The sequence below is a fragment of the Cyprinodon tularosa genome, unplaced genomic scaffold, assembly GCF_016077235.1.
Source record: "Cyprinodon tularosa strain WSP-4 unplaced genomic scaffold, ASM1607723v1 ctg393, whole genome shotgun sequence".
NCBI classification, from domain to species: Eukaryota; Metazoa; Chordata; class Actinopteri; order Cyprinodontiformes; family Cyprinodontidae; genus Cyprinodon; species Cyprinodon tularosa.
The window spans coordinates 402,664-422,359 of record NW_024039111.1 but is presented as its reverse complement, the minus strand read 5'-3'; the positions used below and the strand labels follow the sequence as shown (position 1 = coordinate 422,359).

General features: G+C 38.0%; 2 long non-coding RNA genes across 2 annotated transcripts; one reads left to right on the top strand and one right to left on the bottom strand.

Annotated features, from left to right (window-relative positions):
* The first annotated feature begins 4,492 nt into the window (after positions 1-4,492).
* On the top strand, positions 4,493-5,998 carry LOC119791523. Its single transcript, XR_005281871.1, has 3 exons — positions 4,493-4,642; positions 5,565-5,651; positions 5,783-5,998. It is a non-coding gene; the product is annotated as an uncharacterized LOC119791523 (long non-coding RNA).
* A 4,172-nt stretch (positions 5,999-10,170) lies between these two features.
* Positions 10,171-11,372, bottom strand: LOC119791524. The gene is made up of 3 exons (XR_005281872.1): positions 11,330-11,372; positions 10,925-11,242; positions 10,171-10,229 (listed from the first exon to the last, which is right to left on the bottom strand). It is a non-coding gene; the product is annotated as an uncharacterized LOC119791524 (long non-coding RNA).
* Between the last annotated feature and the right edge of the window lie 8,324 nt (positions 11,373-19,696).

Genomic DNA, 19,696 nt, shown 5'->3' with positions numbered 1-19,696 from the left:
GATATTTTAATCTATGCTCTTTTGGTCTAAGAAGACACACTTTTGTTTTATCTTTATTCAACGGAAGAAAACTTTTTATCTAGTGAAGAGGTTAGAGAAATAACAACTTAATCAGAGGAGAAACCAATAGAAAATATAGAACAAATGAAGGTTCTGGCATGAAAGAGAAAAAATTTGTTAAAAAAAACACCTGTAATTTACTGAAGAATCCAACAAATCAAAATAACAAGTTAGGACTGAACCAACTAAACATTCTGAGAAATAAGCAAGAGGAAATTATCCAGAAAACAGCTGTCATTGATAAAACAATCCACTTCCAATAGGAAGCTAATGATAAAAATACATCAATATGGCAAGACCCTAAACTCAAAACTAAAAACAAACAAAGGAGTTAACGGATATAGCATAAAAAAACACAAAAATAATTAAAATCATATGCTAAACAATAAAATAGTGGAAAACAGGAACTCCAGGGAAACCAAAATTGGTCTTTAAGATCATGAGTAGTCTTCATGATCTGTTGAAAGAATTTAGAGGAAAGTGTTTCATTTCATTTTCATCTTTCAATCAAATCTATAGAATAAAAAAAAAAAAAAATGAAAATAAATAATCAGACAGTAGTTTTACAATCCAGAGGAAAGTGACCCATTAATTATTAGAAAACCGAGCACAAGAGTTATTGGCAGTTTTCATAATTTTATTCGAGATGAAGATCCTTCTTGCATTTCCTAATTCATGATTAAATATTCCAAGTTTGAGTTTATAGAGTTTATAGTTTAGCTTGTAATTTAGTTTTGTGCCACCAGCATTCCCCTTTTAAATTTATTTATTTTTTCTAACAGACTCAAATTTTCCCCAAGGTGGTTTATGTTTTCTGCAAATGAGTTATATTGCATTGACAGCAATGGTGTCAACAGCATTTTCAACTTTAAACATAAGAAAAATATGCATAGAGTCCAGCTTAAAAGTACCCATACAGCACAGGTAGCCTCTGGATGTCTGGAGTCCATATTAGACTCAGGGTAGTTTAACAGTCATTACTTAGATAATGCTTAGGTAAGTAAGCATTTAACAACATGATGAAACCAACATTAAACAAGTAGGAGACCTACCGCTAATGAAGCACCTGCTGCAGAAACAGATGTTATCAGTTTTCGCTCATCCAAATCACAGGTGGATTTAAAGTAAACTTTTCTCATCTTTGTGATTTGAAGATTTTAGCTTTTTCAGTATAACGAACATAGCGCTTGGCACTCAATAATAACCATTTACTTTTTTAAAACAATTGAAGTAGCCAGAAATAGCACAAAACAGTTTTTTTTTAATTTAGCAGGTTCTTAGCTACTGTACTTCCTACCCTCCTATATATATATATATATATATATATATATATATATATATATATATATATATAGAGAGAGATTGCCATCAACTGTTCACACTTCTCCAACCCCTAGCCCATGGAGAACTACCCTCCCCCCACCGACACTCGCCAACCCCAGACCCATCCACACCTTCGTTCATGGCTTCCTGCCCCATCACAGTCACTTCAATGCAGGTGAGAGGCCAGCTGATGAGGTTGAAAGAGAGAAAGCCCCAGGACTGGACGGCTTCCCCCCAAGGCTGCTGGGGACCTGTGCAAATTGTCTCTGTGAGGTCCTCAGCTAAATCTACAAGCAGAGTCTGAGCCTGGGGTGATCCCCAACCTGTGGAAGACGTCCTGTGTGGTACCGGTTCCAAAATGCTGCATGCCAAGCAACCAGCCCACTTTAGACCAGTCACCGTGACCTCCCACCTGATAAAGACCATGGAGCTTCTTATCCTAGCATACCTACGCACTGTAGTGAGCCCCACAGTGGATCCGCTGCAGTTTAATCACCAGCCCAACATCGGAGTGGAGGATGCTATCATCTACCTGCTGCAGTGGCCACGCAACCACCTGGAGACCACCAGGAGCACTGTGAGAGTCATGTTCTCTGACTTCTCCAGTTCTTTCACGATCAGACCAGCGCTGCTGAGGGGGAAGCTGGAGAACACTGGAGTGGAAAAAATCTTGCTGCTTGGACCATCAACTACCTCCCTGACCGCCCTCAGCACATGCGGCTGCAGCTGTCAGTCAGATGTGGCAGTCTTCAGTAACGGGGCTCCCACCATTTGGTCTCAGTTTCCCGCTACATCTCGGACTTCACCTACAATACAAACAGCTGCCATTTTCAGAAGTTCTTAGATGACTTGGCCATTGTGGGTTTTGTGTCGTAGGGGAACAAGCTGGAGTACCGGTTGGTTATCATGAACTTTGTGAACTGGTGTGAGAAGAACCACCTGTGTCTTAACACCAGTAAGACCAAGGAGATGGTGATCGACTTCAGGAGAAGAACCCCACCTCACTCCCACATGAACATCCAGGGGCAGGACACAGAAACTGTGGAGAGTTTCAAATACATGGGTGTTAACATAAAAAATAACCTGGACTGGACTCATAACACCGACGCCCTGTACAAGAAGGATCAGAGCCGGCTCCACCTCCTGGGGAGTCTCAGGTCCTTTCGAGTGAGGCCGGTTTTCCTTTTTTCTATCAGCAGGGCTCGACGGGCAGGTGCTCTTCATCAAGCTGATTTCCACCTTTCTTAAGAAGCTGGAACCAACAGGAGGGTGTCAGTTTGTTAATGCTCCAGCGTGAACCCTGGATCCCAAGTCTGAAACTACTCCACAGAGACCTCTTCGCTCTGGACTCTGGAGATGTTTCAGTCAGCCTCAAGGAACTAGTGAGGCTACTGTCCTCTGAACAATTAAAGCCCTCCTGCCTGAGCTCGCCTGCCTGCCCACCCTCTGACTCCACCATCAGATCTCACCCACTGGACCTGCACCATTCGCCTGGACCATTGGTCACCATCCTCCCAAGACAGACACCAAGCCGCCCTCTATGTGAGTCACAAACATCCCTAACTTTTCAAACCAGCACCGAACTGTTGCTCACCTGTCACCCAACCTCTTCCAGCAGAATCCAGAAAACCCTGACTGCCGGACTTCACTCTGTATAGCCTCAAACCATCAATAAAAACCCTTTAACTGGTTCTTGCCTCCGTGATTGCTCTTATTCAGAGTCTGTAAACCTAAACATGACACCACTTCTGGCATGGGCTGCACTCTGGACTCGGTGGAGGAAGTGGCTGAGAGGAGGGTGTTGTCCAAGCTTACATCCTGTTGGGATCCAGAGGCTTGCCCACCAGAGGGCGCCGAGGATCCCTTCCTAATGGTTTGTTCTTCTGTTGGGATCTGGGGTGCTGTCTACCTTCCTCCACCAGAGGGCGTACTGGATCTCCTGAAGCTGGAGCTGACTTCTCCAGCTGCTTCTCATCTGCTCATCAGGGGACCAGTACTTAAGTGGGCTGTGGACAACACTCCAGTGCCAGAGTGTTAGTTAGTCACGGTACAGCAAACCCTTAGCCAGCCTGTCTCCCCTGAAACCAGAACCTGAAGTTAATCAGGATTTGTCTTCTCTGCTTCTAGGAAGAAACCTGACTGAACCCTGAAACTCTGGAAGAGTTTCCCTGCTGAAATCTGCCTGTCGGGTCTCAGGAGCTCATCTAAAGGATCTACTGTCTAAACCTGCCTGCCCGTCCTCAAGAAGTGGATTGGAAGAAACTCTGGATCAGAAACACTGATAAGTCTGAAGTCGAGTCCTGCCGTTGCTCAGCCCTCAGCCTGCCGTCAGCCTCTGAACCCAACCCTGAAGAACCAAACCTCAGTCCTCTGCCTGCCGTGAGCCTCTGAACGCTCCTGGTTCCCTCCCTCAGCTGCTTAGCCTGAACCACATCACAGAAAACCCTGTTTGACCAGTTCTGGATCTGATCCCCTGCATGAGCCTGAGATATTCGTTGTATCTCAATAAACTGTTGAACTTTATTTCAGTCTGTGTGTGTGTTCTGCGTTTGGGTTAGAACCCTGAACCCAATCATGACACATCCATCATGAAAAAACCTCTCACCCCCTGCACCAGACTGTAGAGGAGCTGAGCAGACTTACATACGCTGTTTGTAAGAAGGAGTGCTACCGCAGGTCATTCATCCCTGCTGCCATCAGAATTTAAAATGTGGCACTATAACTGCAACAATTTGTGCAATAACTAATGTGCAGTCACTATTTAATACAATGATACCCTGTGTAATAACCTGTGCAATAATCCTGTTAAATAAGAGACTTCAGCTGTTTTATATATAGATATGTGGGCCCACTGTATATACCCAATGCACGTTTTCCTCCTTGGGCACCTTCTTTTTACTAATGAGCCCATATCCAGGGGCGGATCTATAGGGGTGGCTACGGGAGCAATTGACTCCCCCGAAATCTGATTGGCTACCCCAACTGCCACCCCAGATGATTGACGGCACGGCTAAAACAGTTGCACGTTTGAAGTCTTTGACTGCAATGTTCTTCCTGTACAGTAGATGGCGCAATGCAGCATGCGCTATGCAGCCCCTTTCCAGTCATGAATCTAGGGTGAAAGAAGAAGAACTAAAGTGGCTGTGGAGCCACCGAGTGCAACAAGCATAACATTAGTTAACAAACAACATTCTTTGGGAAAAGGCTGCGCGCTCTCGAGATGGATTTTATCCTCATTTGGGCCGACTGACCCATATTGGTGAGTAGGCTGCACAACCACAGATTATATTCATAAAAGAAGCTCAATAACTAAGAGTTTGATAAGTTCAGTCAATGAGGATCATCCTCTGTTCAATTGATGTCCGTTTCATAAATCAGAATGATAAGGACAAGCCCTTGCTTTTCACGAAGAAGCTAGCCTGGTTGTAAACAGACAGGTGCAGGTGGTTGATATTGATCCGTTTCAGTGTCAATTTCTGTGATTTCATGTCCACGTCTGCTAAAAATACTGCTGACGAGAACGGAAACTATTTCATTTTTTTAATGTCCGTGTCTAGAACCTTCTGAATTATGAAACCAGCGATATCTTTGATCAGAACCGTTTGCCCATGTCATGAAAGGCATTACTGGTCGTAGATAATTCACGACCGATGTAGTTAGCCAGTAAAGTTATGGCAGGCAGAAACCTTAATTGAATGGATAGATTGCAGTCACTAGACATGTCTTATTGTTGTGTTCTGATATTTCTAGGCTGTAATAATGTAGTCTGTATTCATTAATTTCCTTGTGCATCATTTTGGACACGAAATGTTGCATTTTGCTTTGATAAGTAACAAAACGTTTTTTTTCCGGTTGAGAATGAAAAGTCAGGGAAGCACAATTTATAACTACTTTAAGAGAAACAGATCAGGCTTAGAACAGATCAGCAGCCCTCATCCTGGGACTAGTCAGGAAAGTTCGGCAGAATCCAGCCTGTCATCATCGCCAGGTTTGAACATACAGAAGCAGTCACATGTTCAGTTATTTTAAATTATATTTAACATTATTTCAGATGTTCAGTTCAGTCATTTTAAGTTATGTTAAACATTATTTTGAATGTTGGTTATTGTTGCATGTTCAGTTTTAGACAATGGTTGTTTATTTTGATCATACTATTAAATAAATATTTTTCTACTATGTAGGTGTGAGAGTGGACCGAGACGATGACAGGTCCCAACCTGGAACCATTACAGAGGAGTGTCAGGCACAACACAGCCCACCATCATCAGGTCAGAGCAAGTCAGACATGCCAAGTTCAGTCAGTGTGAGATTGTTCTATAATATGTAATTTATAGTATGTGTTGCTTTTAAAATTATTTATTTATATTATTTTTATTGTTATTATTGTTTCACAATATAGTTCCTTCTGAGGAAGGCTCTGAGGCTTCTGAGCAGGACGACGACCCAGACCCAGAGCAACCAGAGCCTGAAGATGTGCTTCCCTGATTGTAGTAGGGAAAACAGTTTGTATGCTGGGTGAGTGGGATCTTTGATCTGTGTTTCTGTTATCAGAGAGTTGAAGAATGCACCATATTCATTTTGTGCATAAATAAACTACAAATTGTACTCAAAATTGCACCTTTTGTCTGCTTAGTATGTGGCTACTTAAATATGATTGCAAATTACTGCTTACAAGGTTTATATAAGAAAGGTCAATAAGCCTTAATTAACTTGTAAATTATGCACCAAAGATAACCACAGACTAGTTGGCTTTCATCTGTAGCCCCTGGAAGTTTGATGTTGAAAGAAGTGTGTGTGTGTGTGTGTGTGTGTGTGTGTGTGTGTGTGTGTGTGTGTGTGTGTGTGTGTGTGTGTGTGTGTGTGTGTGTGTGTGTGTGTGTGTGTGTGTGTGTGTGTGTGTGTGTGTGTGTGTGCGTGTGCGTGTGCGTGTGTGTGTGTGTGTGTACATATAGAGTATAACACAAGAATGATAAGTCATTACTCATGACATGTCAAAGAAGAACACAAGACAGGACCAACATCTGTAAGTCCATGTAGAAATAAATGATAGTGAATAATAATTTAAAGGTGACATGAACAGGTATACAGCACTCGATTGCTTACAGACGGTTGGTGTTTTCTGCTGCGACATTAACGCTAGTGAATATACTTTGTTATTTTTAAGTATAAACCATTGCCCCCCTAAAATACACTTGGCCACCCCCTTGCTACCCCAAGGATAAAAGTCTAGATCCGCCACTGCCCATATCACAAGTGAATTTCTCCACTGTGAAATCATCTTTGTTGGGATCTGGAGGTCTGTCCACCTTTCTCCAGCAGAGGGCGCTCTAGGTCTCCTGGAGCTGAGCTGACGATCACACCTGCGGCTCATTGAGTCATCAGGAGACCAGCATATAAGCAGCGGCAGGACTACACTCCAGCGCCAGAGTGTCAAGCCAGTTATGGAAGAAACCTGACTGAACCCTGGAACTCTGGAAGAGTTTCTCAGCTGAAACCTGCCTGCCTGCTCTCAGAAGCACATCTGAAGAATCAAACTTCTGAACCTGCCTGCCCGCTCTCAAGAAGAGAACTGGAAGAAACTCTGAACCTGAACTCTGACAAGTCCGAAGTCGAGCCCTGTCGCTGCTTAGCCCTCTGCCAACCACCTGCCTCTGGACCCTCCTGGTTCCCCCTCTCTGCTGCTCAGCCTGAACCACGTCACAGGTACAGACGTGCACAATTCCTCTGACAAGATCAACTGCATCCTGGCCAACCAAACTGTCCCTCTTTGCATATAACCCTGTGTGACCAGTCCCGGATCTGTTTCCCAGCATCAGTGCTTAACTTTGTGTTTTTTTCTTAATAAACAGTCAAACTTTTCATCAGTCTCCGTCATGTTCTGCATGTGGGTTAGGGACCTTAATCCCATCATGACAATCTTATTTTATTTCAATAATACATTTTAAGTAATTATCAAGATTTATTTATGAATCCATGATCATCCCAAAATTTCTAGCCTTTTCAGAGGTCTGTAGGCAAACAGACGGAATCTATGCTATTTTGGTTCAAGAACTAAAACTCCTGTTTTATCTTTATTCAACTGAAGAAAACTTTTTATCCAGTGAAGAGGTTAGAGAAATAATAACTTAAATAGAGGAGAAACCAAGTTCAAATGATAGAACAAATAAAGATTCTGGCTGTGAGAAAAACTAAGAAAAGCTAAGAGTTAGAACTAAAAATGCAAAGAAATAGGCAAGAACAATTAACCATAAACCAACTGGCATTCACAAAACAAACTGAGTTAATATGGAAAACTCCCAATGATAAAAATACCTGAATATGACACAACCCTAAAGCCGAAGCTGAAACCACACAATGAGTGAACAGGTATAGAAAATTAAATAAAAGAAAGAATAAAAGTAATATGCCAAACAATAAAAAAAAACTGTAAAACAGGAAGTCAGGAAAGTAATTTAATGTCATAGCTATTTATTTCAAACAATCAATAGAAGTAAAAAAAAAAAAAAAAAAACAGCAAATAAATAATCTGAGAGTAGTCATACAATCCAAAGCAAAGTGACCCATACATTTTTAGAAAAGTGAGCATGAGAGTTATTGGCAGATTTATAAATTATATTTGAGATGAAGCTCCATAAAACATTTCTCAATTTATGATTGAATATTCCAAGTTTGCGTTTATAGATATTAGGTTTAGTTTCTGAATTACTTTTGTGCCACCAGCATTCACCTTTTAAACATTAAATTTGTTTTATCTGACGGACTTAAATTTTCTCCAAGGTGGTTTACGTTTTCTGGAAATTATCTAAATTGCATTGAGAACAATGGTGTCAACAGCATTTTCAATTTTAAACCTAAAATAGTCTACTAATTTATTGAGAAAAGTCCATAAAGTCCAGCTTTAAAGTATGGCAATGTATCACTATTTAGTCACTAGGTGGGTCCAGAACCTCAGTACCACATGGCCTGCGATAATTAAAGGCTGGTATTCTCCAAACTATGTGTTAGTTTGAATATTATAGTTTTATATAACTGTTGGAGTTTTGTCTCCACAATGTTACCCATAGAGCTCAGGTAGCCTACATTCTCTGGATCTCTGGGGCTGATATTAGACTCACTGTAGTTTAACAGTACTTTTGTGATGTGAGTTTTTTTTTTTCTTCCCTTTTCAGTATAACAAACAATAGGCCTTGGCAGTCGATAATAACCAATTTCTTTGATAACACAATTGAAGTAGCCATAAACAGCATAAAGCATTTTTTTATTTAGAAGGTCAATAGCTACTGTACTTCCTGCCCTCCTATGTCTGCCTGAGGTGAGTCATCAAGTCAAAACAACCTACTGAATAATCCCAACAGCCTCCTTTTAAAAATCATCAATTTTGGGCTGTTAAATTTTAACAAGAAAATATGCCCATTTCGGTCACAGTTGTCTTATGACATATGTCATACACATTTTTTAATTCAGTGCTGTAAATTACCTTTACATATAAAAACAGTGCACTTAGTTGAACAAAAAAGCCTCTTTTGATAAGTGACGTAATGTATGTAAATGTGTTAAAAATAAAAACGTTTTGTTACCATCCAGCTGGCTTCTAGTCTCAATTTAAAGAATATTAAAAGCTTGTTTTCTTCTTAATGCTCACAGACATTGAAATGCTCATATCTTTTTCAGTTCTCATAAGTTTGACATCATTGGAAAGCTTGGACTCTATTCTTTCAGGATCTATAAATAACTGAAAATGGCCCTGTATAGATTTGGTTCTTGTTTCGCAATGGCACACATGTAACATTACCGGTATTTAAAAATATGTATATCTATAAAAAAAAAAAAAAAAGACTTATTTTTTTGAAAGAGTGCACGTTTCGTCTCAACATTAATTCAAACTGATGGTCTGACTTCTGAATACACAATGTCTTCAGTCTTCCTCTCCATCTTCTTTGTTCCTCTTGGTTTCTTCCCTCCAGAAAAGTGTAATGCAGAGTAGACCAGATCCTGTCCATCATCACACTGTTCAGAGAAATGCATTCGATGTAAAGTTAAAGAAATTGAAGCTTTAAGAGTATCAAATTTACTCAAATAATAGTTTTGGGATTTTTTAATTTTTTTTGTATCACTACCCACAATTTCATCTCTTTGGTTGTTCAAGTTGTTGCGTTTTGCTACTGAGGGGCTTTCTGTGGAACAAAGAGCAACATGTATTAATGATAACATTTTATTTTAATGATCTGTTAGATGGCACATTTTTAAAGCATAACATAAACTCAGGTTGTTATTTTCTTATATAGAGTTATAGAGTCTTGAGTTTTAAGTAGAATAAAAAATAAATATTGTTCGGTTAATAATACTTACCTTTAACTATTTGACATGGCAAGACTTGAGTTCGATAAAAGATCAAAATGATATGTACGATAACAGAAACGGCGAAAATGATTAATGTGATCAGCACAATCGTATTTTTGTAACATAATGTTTGACCTAGAAAAGAGAAACAAGAAACATGAGCAGCTCCTAGCCATTGAGATAATCATTTATTATTGTGCATATTTCTCAATATGTTTATAATACCTCCATCCTTTCTGATTACATTTCCTAATAAGATTTCTCCACATGTAGCCACAGCACAGTAGTAAGTCCCAGGATCAGAGGAGCTGATGTTCTTGGGGAAGTTATAGATACATTTTTTTCGGGCGTTTGGACTTTTCTCACAGTTATCAGCTCTTTTACTATCAGTGTAGATGATATTTGGATAGGATTTGTTGGATCCAGCTTTGAACCAGAACATGCTGAGATCTCTGGGGCTGTTGACTGCTGAACAACAGTGTAGCTGGATGTCTTCTTTGAGTTTCCTGAAATAATTAAAAGGTTATATTTCAAAGCTAAGTTGTTCAATATATAAAATGTAATAGACAGACTCACAAGGAAAAGTAATATTTCATAGTTCCTCAATAGTAAAACTGTCCTCTGTGCTTAGCCTTTTCCCAAGAGAGCAGGCAGCTGCCACAGTAGGGGCAGAAGAGCATCCTTGGGTTCAGGATCAAGGTTTGTTTTAAACCAGAGATTTTATGGTCTCTCTATGTAACATAAGGATCCTGATCTATAAACATTAAAACCTCTTGCCTCTTTACAAAGTGTAAAATGTATGACTGGGTCTTTTTTTTTTGTTAGCATCTTTGAAACTGAAGCAGTTAAAATGATACTTGTTCCAAGTAATTTAATATTTACATTTATTAAAATTTGCATGAATAATGAATCTTTTTTGCATCTCTCATTGTAAGAGCATATCAACAGGAATAAGACAATAAAAACAATACATCAGAGGCACATATAATATTTTTCCATAGACCAGTGTAAACTAGTAAAACACTTTTAATCTGTTTAATAGCTGATTCAGATGAAATTTTACATCCTATAAAAACTTGTTAAATCCAATTTAAACTGTGCAATATAGGTGTAATGTCAGATTGTAGTTTGAAATTTGAGAATGTTTCTTTCTTCAGTTAGAAAGATTTAAAAGCATTGTAATACTGAGATCTTACATTACCTTTTACCATCAAATACGTCCCCATCCAAGTAGACTCTCCCCAGTCTGTAAGAGCACAGTGATACATTCCCTCGTCTTGTTGAACTGTCTTCAGAATTGTGAGGTTAATTATTTTACCATCATTTGTAAATTTGAATCTTGAAGAAGGGAATTCTGGGCTATAATTGGGATTTAGTTTGTTTATATCCTTTACAATCATTTTCAGAGTATCTCCAGAAGTTTGCTTGTACCAGTGAATCCATGCTCTGGACTCCATATTTGCACAAGTAAAAGTTACAGGTTCGCCAAGCTGAACAGTGACCACAGGAACTAAGGCATCTGGGTAAAAGAAAAAATCAATGATCCAAATGAAATGTTAATGCCAAACTTCAAATAGTTTTACTCTTTAAAACAAAATGTACTTACATCCTTGATGAAGAATAAAGACTGTGATCCATATCAGAGTCATCATGACACTGACTTCATAAAGACCCTTGATGCTTTAATAACAGGAGTAGGTGTGGCGATCCAGCTCTAAAGTGCATCTAACTGGTTTTTCTTTTTTCAGAAAAAAAAGAGTGCCTCCTCCCACCTTAAGACCCTGTTTTGTTAGAAATATTTCTTCTTATCTTACAAATATCAATAGACTTTAGGCTAATAGTCATGTTTTCTTTTGTCCTGACTTCAATTCTTTGATCAAGAAGGTTTATATCAAAGGAAAATATTACGCACAAATATCTTTTCTCATAGTGCCACCAACAGGTTCTTTAGTAATATCAAAAAAGCATAAAGACTGTGATCCATAACAGCGTCATGATGACACTGACTTCATAAAGACACTTGATGCTTTAATAACAGGATTAGGTGTGGTGATCCAGATCTTAAGTGCATCTAACTGGTTTCTCTTTTTCTTTCAGAAAAAAACAAAGTATGCCTCCTCCCACAATGAGGCCATGTTTAAATAAATGTTTCTTTGTCTTCCAATTCTTCTTCCAGATCTTTGATTAAGAAGTTTTTTAAAACAACACTTAGCACAGATATCTTTTCTGATAGCGCCACCAACAGGTTCGTCCATAATATAAAAAAAAAACCTAGAGGACTGATTTGAACTCTACCACAAATGGTTAGGTTTTCACTCAAGCAAGAATGTGTGAAGTCTTAAATTCACAAAACACCAATTGCTTGTGGTTTCTTTTGTGACTCTTAGAGTCAGTGTAAGGGCAGAAATAGCACATAAAGATGACCAGAGCTCAATTACTCTAGGTCCTTAGATAAGGAATCAGGCTTTATTTATATAGCCATTTTCAGCCAAAAGTAGCTGAGAGTGCTTATATAAATACATACAAATACACAGAAAGTCTTAACAAGTTTTAAGAGATACATAAAACTGAATGAAAAAGAAACAGTTTAAATTTCAATAGTTCATAAAATAAAATAAAAACCTTTTAACCTTGTATGAAAAGAGCTTGAGGTGGCAGTAGTTCTACAGTGTACAGGAAATTTTATTTACATAGATTGTTGCAGCAATAAATCTGAAGGTTGCTTCCGAGTCTTTTTAAGTCTTGAAATGGTGAGTACTGTGAATTTAAATCTGGTGATCTTCAAGTTACTGATGGTTTGTAGCAGTGGCGGCTGGGTGACTTTTCTCCAGGGGAGGCTATACATTCAAAACAGATGTATCAAAAACCAATCAAACGTATACTAAGTTCTAACACCAGTATATCCATATGAATTCCAATAACAAAAAACATTAGAAAAACACTTTATAAAACAAAGCATAATTTCATGTACAGGTTTAACCAAGATTTAACCATGTACAAGTTTGAAATATTTCCCTACTAAGGCTTTGTGAAGGCAAATCTGTGTTTTGCATGTTCCAATTTGATTTCACAAACCTATTTAAAAAATTGTACCAGTTCAATAATGGATAATCATATTTTTCAATATATAAAAATATTTATATTCTGATAATGTGTTTATTTAAGAGCAACTATGGAATTTAACAAACAACTAGGAAAAGTACACTATAATATTTTTTTTTCCATGGGAGTTCCAGATTGTTCTCTGCCTGTTCTAAAAAGTCCTTCTGATCAGTCCTACCTGCCTTTATCCATGCTCGGACAGATCCTGACATTTGAAAAAGGAGGCAGGCATTCAAGGCATCGAATAAAGCATTAGACTCGCTGCATTCAGTTAGCCAAACCTTGTAACTAAACCAGGTTTTGTAAAAAGACAGAGTGCACTTTCTCCATTTGTCTTTGGTCTGCTGATTAATTTTTATGTTCAGTTGATCAGGTCCAAACAATTTCCCCTCCAGCTTCTTTTAGTAAGTTTGCTTTAAGAGACTTCACTTTCGCGATTTGACCTGTCAATCGGCCACACTGTGACTGTAACAACAGTTTTTATTAGCTCTGGGTGCAGCTCTCCTGCGCCCCGAGCTCTCCTATATTTCTCTACTGCAGAGGAGCTACTGCGCATGTACAACTTGTAACAAGAGTCAATGGCCAAAGATTTTTGCACCCCAGGGTGTAAATACATCACCAATGCGACAATGATTTACTCATTAATAAAAAATTTTATAATATTTTTAATTATAATTTCATTTTTATTAGATTTTTTTTTATGTTTTATTCAAGGTCATCCAGTGGGTGGGGTGGTGCCCTAGCTCCCTCTATTGGCCAGCCGCCACTGGTTTGTGGCAGCGGAGAAGTTCAGAGAAGTAATGAGTGCTCTGACCAACAGTGTTGGGACTAATGCGTTACTGTAACGGCAGTATTTTTTTTCATTAACTAGTACGCTAACGCGTTAGTTTTTAAATTCAGGAACTCCGTTAACATTACTACATGATGTGTTACTGCGTTATTTTATAGTCTCGGGATCAGCTAGAGACTTAAAAGCTGCAGTAAAGTATTGTCTTCCTGTGTTAGAGAGAGGGAGACAGGACGGAAACCTGCTGAGGGCGTGTTTGTGTTTACCAACACTAGTCATCATGGCAGCTGCTGCAGAGCCCAAGTCGAGTTTCTTCACTTGGAGATATTCTCATTACTTTACTTTTGTCTAGAAAAAAGAAAGGAACATTTTGGTTAAATATAATTTGTGCCTTGGATCAAAGATTCTATCTACAGCCCAGAACAGCAACTCTAATCTGTTAAAACACCTACAAAAGCAACATGCTGCGATGAAGCTAGAAGCTACCGGCACACAAACAGGCTCACTATCCGATGCCACTTCACCTCCTCCACGACCTACAGTAAGCAGCAGCGGCTGGATTTCAACCGTGGCACTGTTAGCCAGGATAAAGTTGATAAAGCCATTGCAAGATATGTTGTCGAAGACATGCAGGCTATTTCTACAGTGGAGTCACCCGCCTTCAGGCGACTAGTTAGTATGATAACGGGCGCGACACAGCAGATGGGACGGAAAACATTCTCTAAGTTCCTGGAGAGGGAATATACAAAAATGGAAAGTGAGCTAAAGAAAACTTTTGAGGGACTGAAATACATCTCCACTACTGCAGACATCTGGTCTGCCCACAACAGGAGCTTCATGGGAATAACCTCTCACTGGATAAACCCCACCACTTTACAACGTCAGAAAGCTGCGTTAGCCTGCAAACGGATAAAGGGTAGGCACACGTATGATCTGATTGCTGGTGAGATTGATCACATTCACTCTTTGTTTGGAGTGTCAACAAAAGTTACTTCCACCGTTACAGATAACGGCTCTAATTTTGTGAAGGCTTTTGCTATGTATCAACTGGAATCGTTCTCTGACGACGATGATGAAGATCATGATGATGATGTTACCTTTACCGATGTTGCAGAAGTTCTCAACACCGCAGCAGAGGAAGGGATTGTTTTACCTCCACACCAGCAGTGTGCATCTCACACGCTTAACCTAATTTCATATAGTGACGTAGAGAAGTGGCTTGTTTCAAACCCTGGGACTAAGGCACTGTACAGAAGCACGGTCACTGTGGAACAAGGCAAACAGGTCCACTCTGGCTGCAGAGGTCGTGAGCGACGTGGTCACTAAAAAGCTGCTTGTGCCATGCACGACAAGGTGGAATTAATTTTATGAAGCTGTTGCCAGAATTGTGGAAATTCCTATGACTGACTTGAGTGCCATCGCTGATCGTTTACAGCTGAAGTCTATCAGTGACTTGAACTTCTTTTTTTGAAGGATTATTGTGTCACAATGAAGCCACTCACAGTTGCTCTGGACATCCTGCAAGGAGAGGAGAACTGTTACTTTGGCATTCTCCTGCCCACTCTCGAGACACTGATGTCAAATATCCTGGAGGTGAAAGACAGTCTGACTGTGGCAACGGGCCTTCCTGAAGCCATAGTTCAGGTAAGAAATAATCAACACTTTTGTATTAATTAGCTGGTTCACCCTTATGATTGTACAGAAAGACTGTATTTAATTAATGGACCACCACTCATTATTCTAAACATACAGTAGTAGATGTAATTAATAATTTCAGTCGAGTGAGCATTATAGCCAAAGAAATGGTTTGAAATATGAAAAAAAAAAAAAAAAAAAAAAACTTTCAATGTATTCCATTTAATGGCATAAATGATAAGTCTTGAGCATATTGATAAACTGAATTATATTTATAAATTGTACAGTAGGGTGAAACAGAAATAAATAGCAATACCTTTTTGGCTAAGTAAAATTTTATTGACTTAAAAACTATACTCCAGTTCAATATCACAGCTTTTATAGAAATTAATGTACACAACAATAAATAGATAAAAGGGAATCTCACTTATTCTAATGTCTGTGTCACTCTGTGTGTGTGTTTTAAAGGCTATCAAAAGACAATTTGCATCCGTCTTGGAAAGCAACGATGCAGTGCTGGCAGCTGTCACTCTTCCCAAATTCAAGTTGCGGTGGGTGAGAGACCAGAGGAAAAAGGAGATGATCAAAGGAATCCTGATAGCAGAGTGTCACAAGTTTTTCCCTGGCCCTGAGCAGCAACCTGCCGGGAATCCTGTGTTTCCCAAAACTCCACCAGACTCAGGCTCCTCCAAAGACAAAGAGCAGGACTTTTTTTCCTTTGAAGACAGTGATGAAAACTTTGTCACTGTGGAGACAGGTATGGACATTCTCAAACAATTTCCCACAGTAAAGGAAATTTGTCTGAAGCAAAATGCAGCTACCCCGTCCAGCACACCTGTGGAGAGACTCTTCAGTCTGGGAAGCCTGGTACTATCTCCAAAGAGAAACAGGCTCTCTGACCAAAAATTTTAGAAGCTGCTTCTCATGAGATACAACCAGTGGTTCGAAGACTAAAACTCCAATAAAAGATTATTCAGGTCTTTGCCAATAAGCACCTTTTCTGTATTACATTCTGTTAAATTTCACAACACTTGTTTTATGTTTGCTGCCTGGACTTTAAAGTTAAACTTTAGGGAAAAACAGTGACTATTTTTATTTATATACCTCATACCCATTTCATGCTGAAAGCACTTTAATTTTTGCACTTTGATTCTGGATAATATTTAGCTTGCATTTATGTTTGTCTATACCAACAGTTGATGCTAAATAAATTTTCATTTTTCCAACTTGATTCTGAATAATACATACCTATTGTATGCAGTTATTTGTTTCAGAATGCCTTGAGGAAAATATTTATTTTTGTGGTAACATTGTTAGATTATAGATATGAAGGAATAACAGTTATGGTGGTGCTGATCTGATGAAGCCATAATTTTATTTAAGAATTACTTGAGAAAAAAGGCTTTTTAGTGAGGCCATGTTCTGTGCCTTCCTTGAGTGAAACCAGGTTTACAGCTATGTTGTGATATGTTGGTATTATATTAACACTGTTTGTTACTTATGGTGCTGCTATTTTCTCTATAAATCTTGGCCAACTAGACCCAACTGTGACCTCTAAAGGGCAGATGTAACCTGTAAAGGGCAATTTTGCAGGCAACTACCTACTATGTAGCATTGTCAGTTTGTTCTGCCCTGAGATAAATTGGCAATTTGAAACATATCTTTGTTGCTTGTATATAGAATTGCTTAGCAGAGTTTCATGATGCAAATGCATGTCAAGTTCTTCAACAGATGGTATTATTCTCCAGTGCAATAACATTTTTGAAATGAAGGCTATAAGGGCATAATGTGAACCTTTAAAAAACAAAAAAAAAGTTACTAAATAGTTACTTTTCACAGTAACGCATTACCTTATGGTGTAAGTAACTGAGTTAGTAACTAAGTTACTTTTGAAATGAAGTAACTAGTAACAGAAACTAGTTACTGCTTTTCAGTAACTAGCACAACACTTAGACTTAGACAACTTTTATTGTCATTTTGTATACATAGAGTATATACAAAACGAAATTTCAATTTGTACAGCTCTCAAGACATTTCCATGTCTTAAAGTGCAGCAGTAATCAAATGTAAACATTGTAGGAGAAAAAACATAATGCAAAAAAAACACATTGATTTGGACAGTTGGATGCAGTCTGTGACATGATTTAGAGCTTTTTTGACATAGTGAGTGAATGCCTTGTAAAAATTGTATGAGATTTTAAGCTCTCTTCTCTGAGGAAAATGTAGTCAGTGTAAAACCTCAGAAATGGACTGATATACTGGTCTCTTCTTTTTTATAAGAACTCCAGCTACTACAAGTTGAAGAAGTTGGACTTGTCTAACAGATTTTCAGTCAGCTAATAAAAAAGAATGAACTAAACACATTTAAAATCATGCAGTCAAATAATACATTTAATGCAGTTATCAAGATTTATATTTGTTATATTTAATGGGCCCAGCAACCAGGGATGCCAATTAAATGTTGTGATTTTATGTTCTATTCAATTCCCAGCCAGCTGGAAATTTATATTTCTGATACTTTAAGATATCTATTGCCCTTCCCGGTAGGGGTGGAAAATATCTTATTTAATCAGATATTATTTCGGCTGTTGTATATTGTTTATGAACACACGCCCTACTAGCAATAAATGAAAGATTGTTTCGAGCTCAAATCATGGTCAAACAGGTAATTCTGTGCATACATGGAATAAATTCACCACAACTTCTGTTCCAAATATAAGAGATTATTAAGAAAAACCATTCAGCTTCAAGTCAAACATATTTCAGTTTAACACTCTTAACTAAAACTAGTGAAACTAACCTTAACTAAACTACTATGTACAAAGAGGAAGGGGAACATGTTTGAACACCATATTACAGTTTAAGATGGATTTTTGAGTTTGAGAACCAAAGTTTATCTGGAAGAATTTGGGATATGATCAAATAAGCTTTTCACTAATTTAGAGAAATTAGAATGTTTTCAGACCAATTCACAATGCAAATCCATGAGGTGAATAATGTTTTATTGAATGATTTGCTTAATCAAGAACCAATAACCTTTAGTCAAATGACTCTTTACCCTCTTTGAAATAGCTAGCAGTGAATAGACATCAGGATTCCACTAAATGACTTTTGGTCATTCTTGGTAATGGAAATGTAATGAGCATCCGAAGAACACATGAACACTATTGGTATATCAGTGTTTAAACTCTAAGTGAAATAAAGCTTGTCCAAGCTTCAACAACAGCTCAACACATATTCCTGTAGCATTGCGTAGCATGCAGCCCATCCTGTTAGCGTTGTCTTTACTCATCAGTGAACACATGAAATTATCAACATCATCAAAAGACATATTGTTTGTTCTGTCCCTAAAACAACAAGTTAGGACTGAACATTTAAAAATGAAACAAGAGAAATTAACGAGAAAACAATTGGCATTGACAACATAAACCGAGGTAATATGCAAACGTCTTAATACTAAAAAAACCTGAATATGACAAGACCTTAAATTCGAAGCTAAAAACAAACAATGGAGTGAACGGATATAGCATAACAGAAAACAAAAACAATTCAAATAATATGCTAAACAATGAAATACTGGAAAACAGGAATTCAAAGGAAACCAAACCAGAGTCTTAAGGATCATGACACGTAGTTTTCAGTGCCTGTTGAAAGAATCTAGAGATAAGTGATTTCGTTTTAAAGCAATTTGTTTCAAGCAAATAAATAGAACAAAAAAAAAACTGAATAAATAATCAGACAGTATTCATATAATCCATAGAAAAGTGACCCATCAATTTTTACAAAACCGAGCACAACAGTTGTTGGTAGTAGTGGTATTAGCAAATTATATTTGAGACTAAGCTCCACCTTGCATTTCTCAATTCATGATTAAATATTCCAAGTTTGAGTTTATATATTTTAGGTTTAGCTTGGAAAGTACTTTTGTGCCACCAGCATTCACCTTTTCAAAAAAAAAAAATTTCTGACTGACTAAAATTTTCTCCAAGGTGGGATATGTTTTCTAGGAAATTTTTTTTTATTATTTTCTGCACTTGTGGTTGATATGATGTAAATAAATTTTATATATTGAGACATGCCTATTCTCAAACATGTCTTTATTACTTTTGTTAAAAAAAGACCTATTATTTTCAACAATAAAGAAAAAACAACTTTGAGTGTGGGCTGTGTTTTACTCACCCAGTTTTCACCCAGTTTTCATTTATACATTCAGAAACTAAAAGGTGTTAGCTTGCAAATGTACACATGTAATTTGGGCTTACAGTTCCAAAGTTATTTGCTTTTCCATTTGGGTATGCAAAATAGACGAGAATTTCCAAAAATGATGTGGAGGATAAGAGGTGTGAAGAAAATTCCAACCATCTTGCATTTGCTGCTCGACAGCTTTTTAAAGACTATAGGGAATCATTTGCATCATTTAAATTTTCAAGGGCATATTTATATAATTGT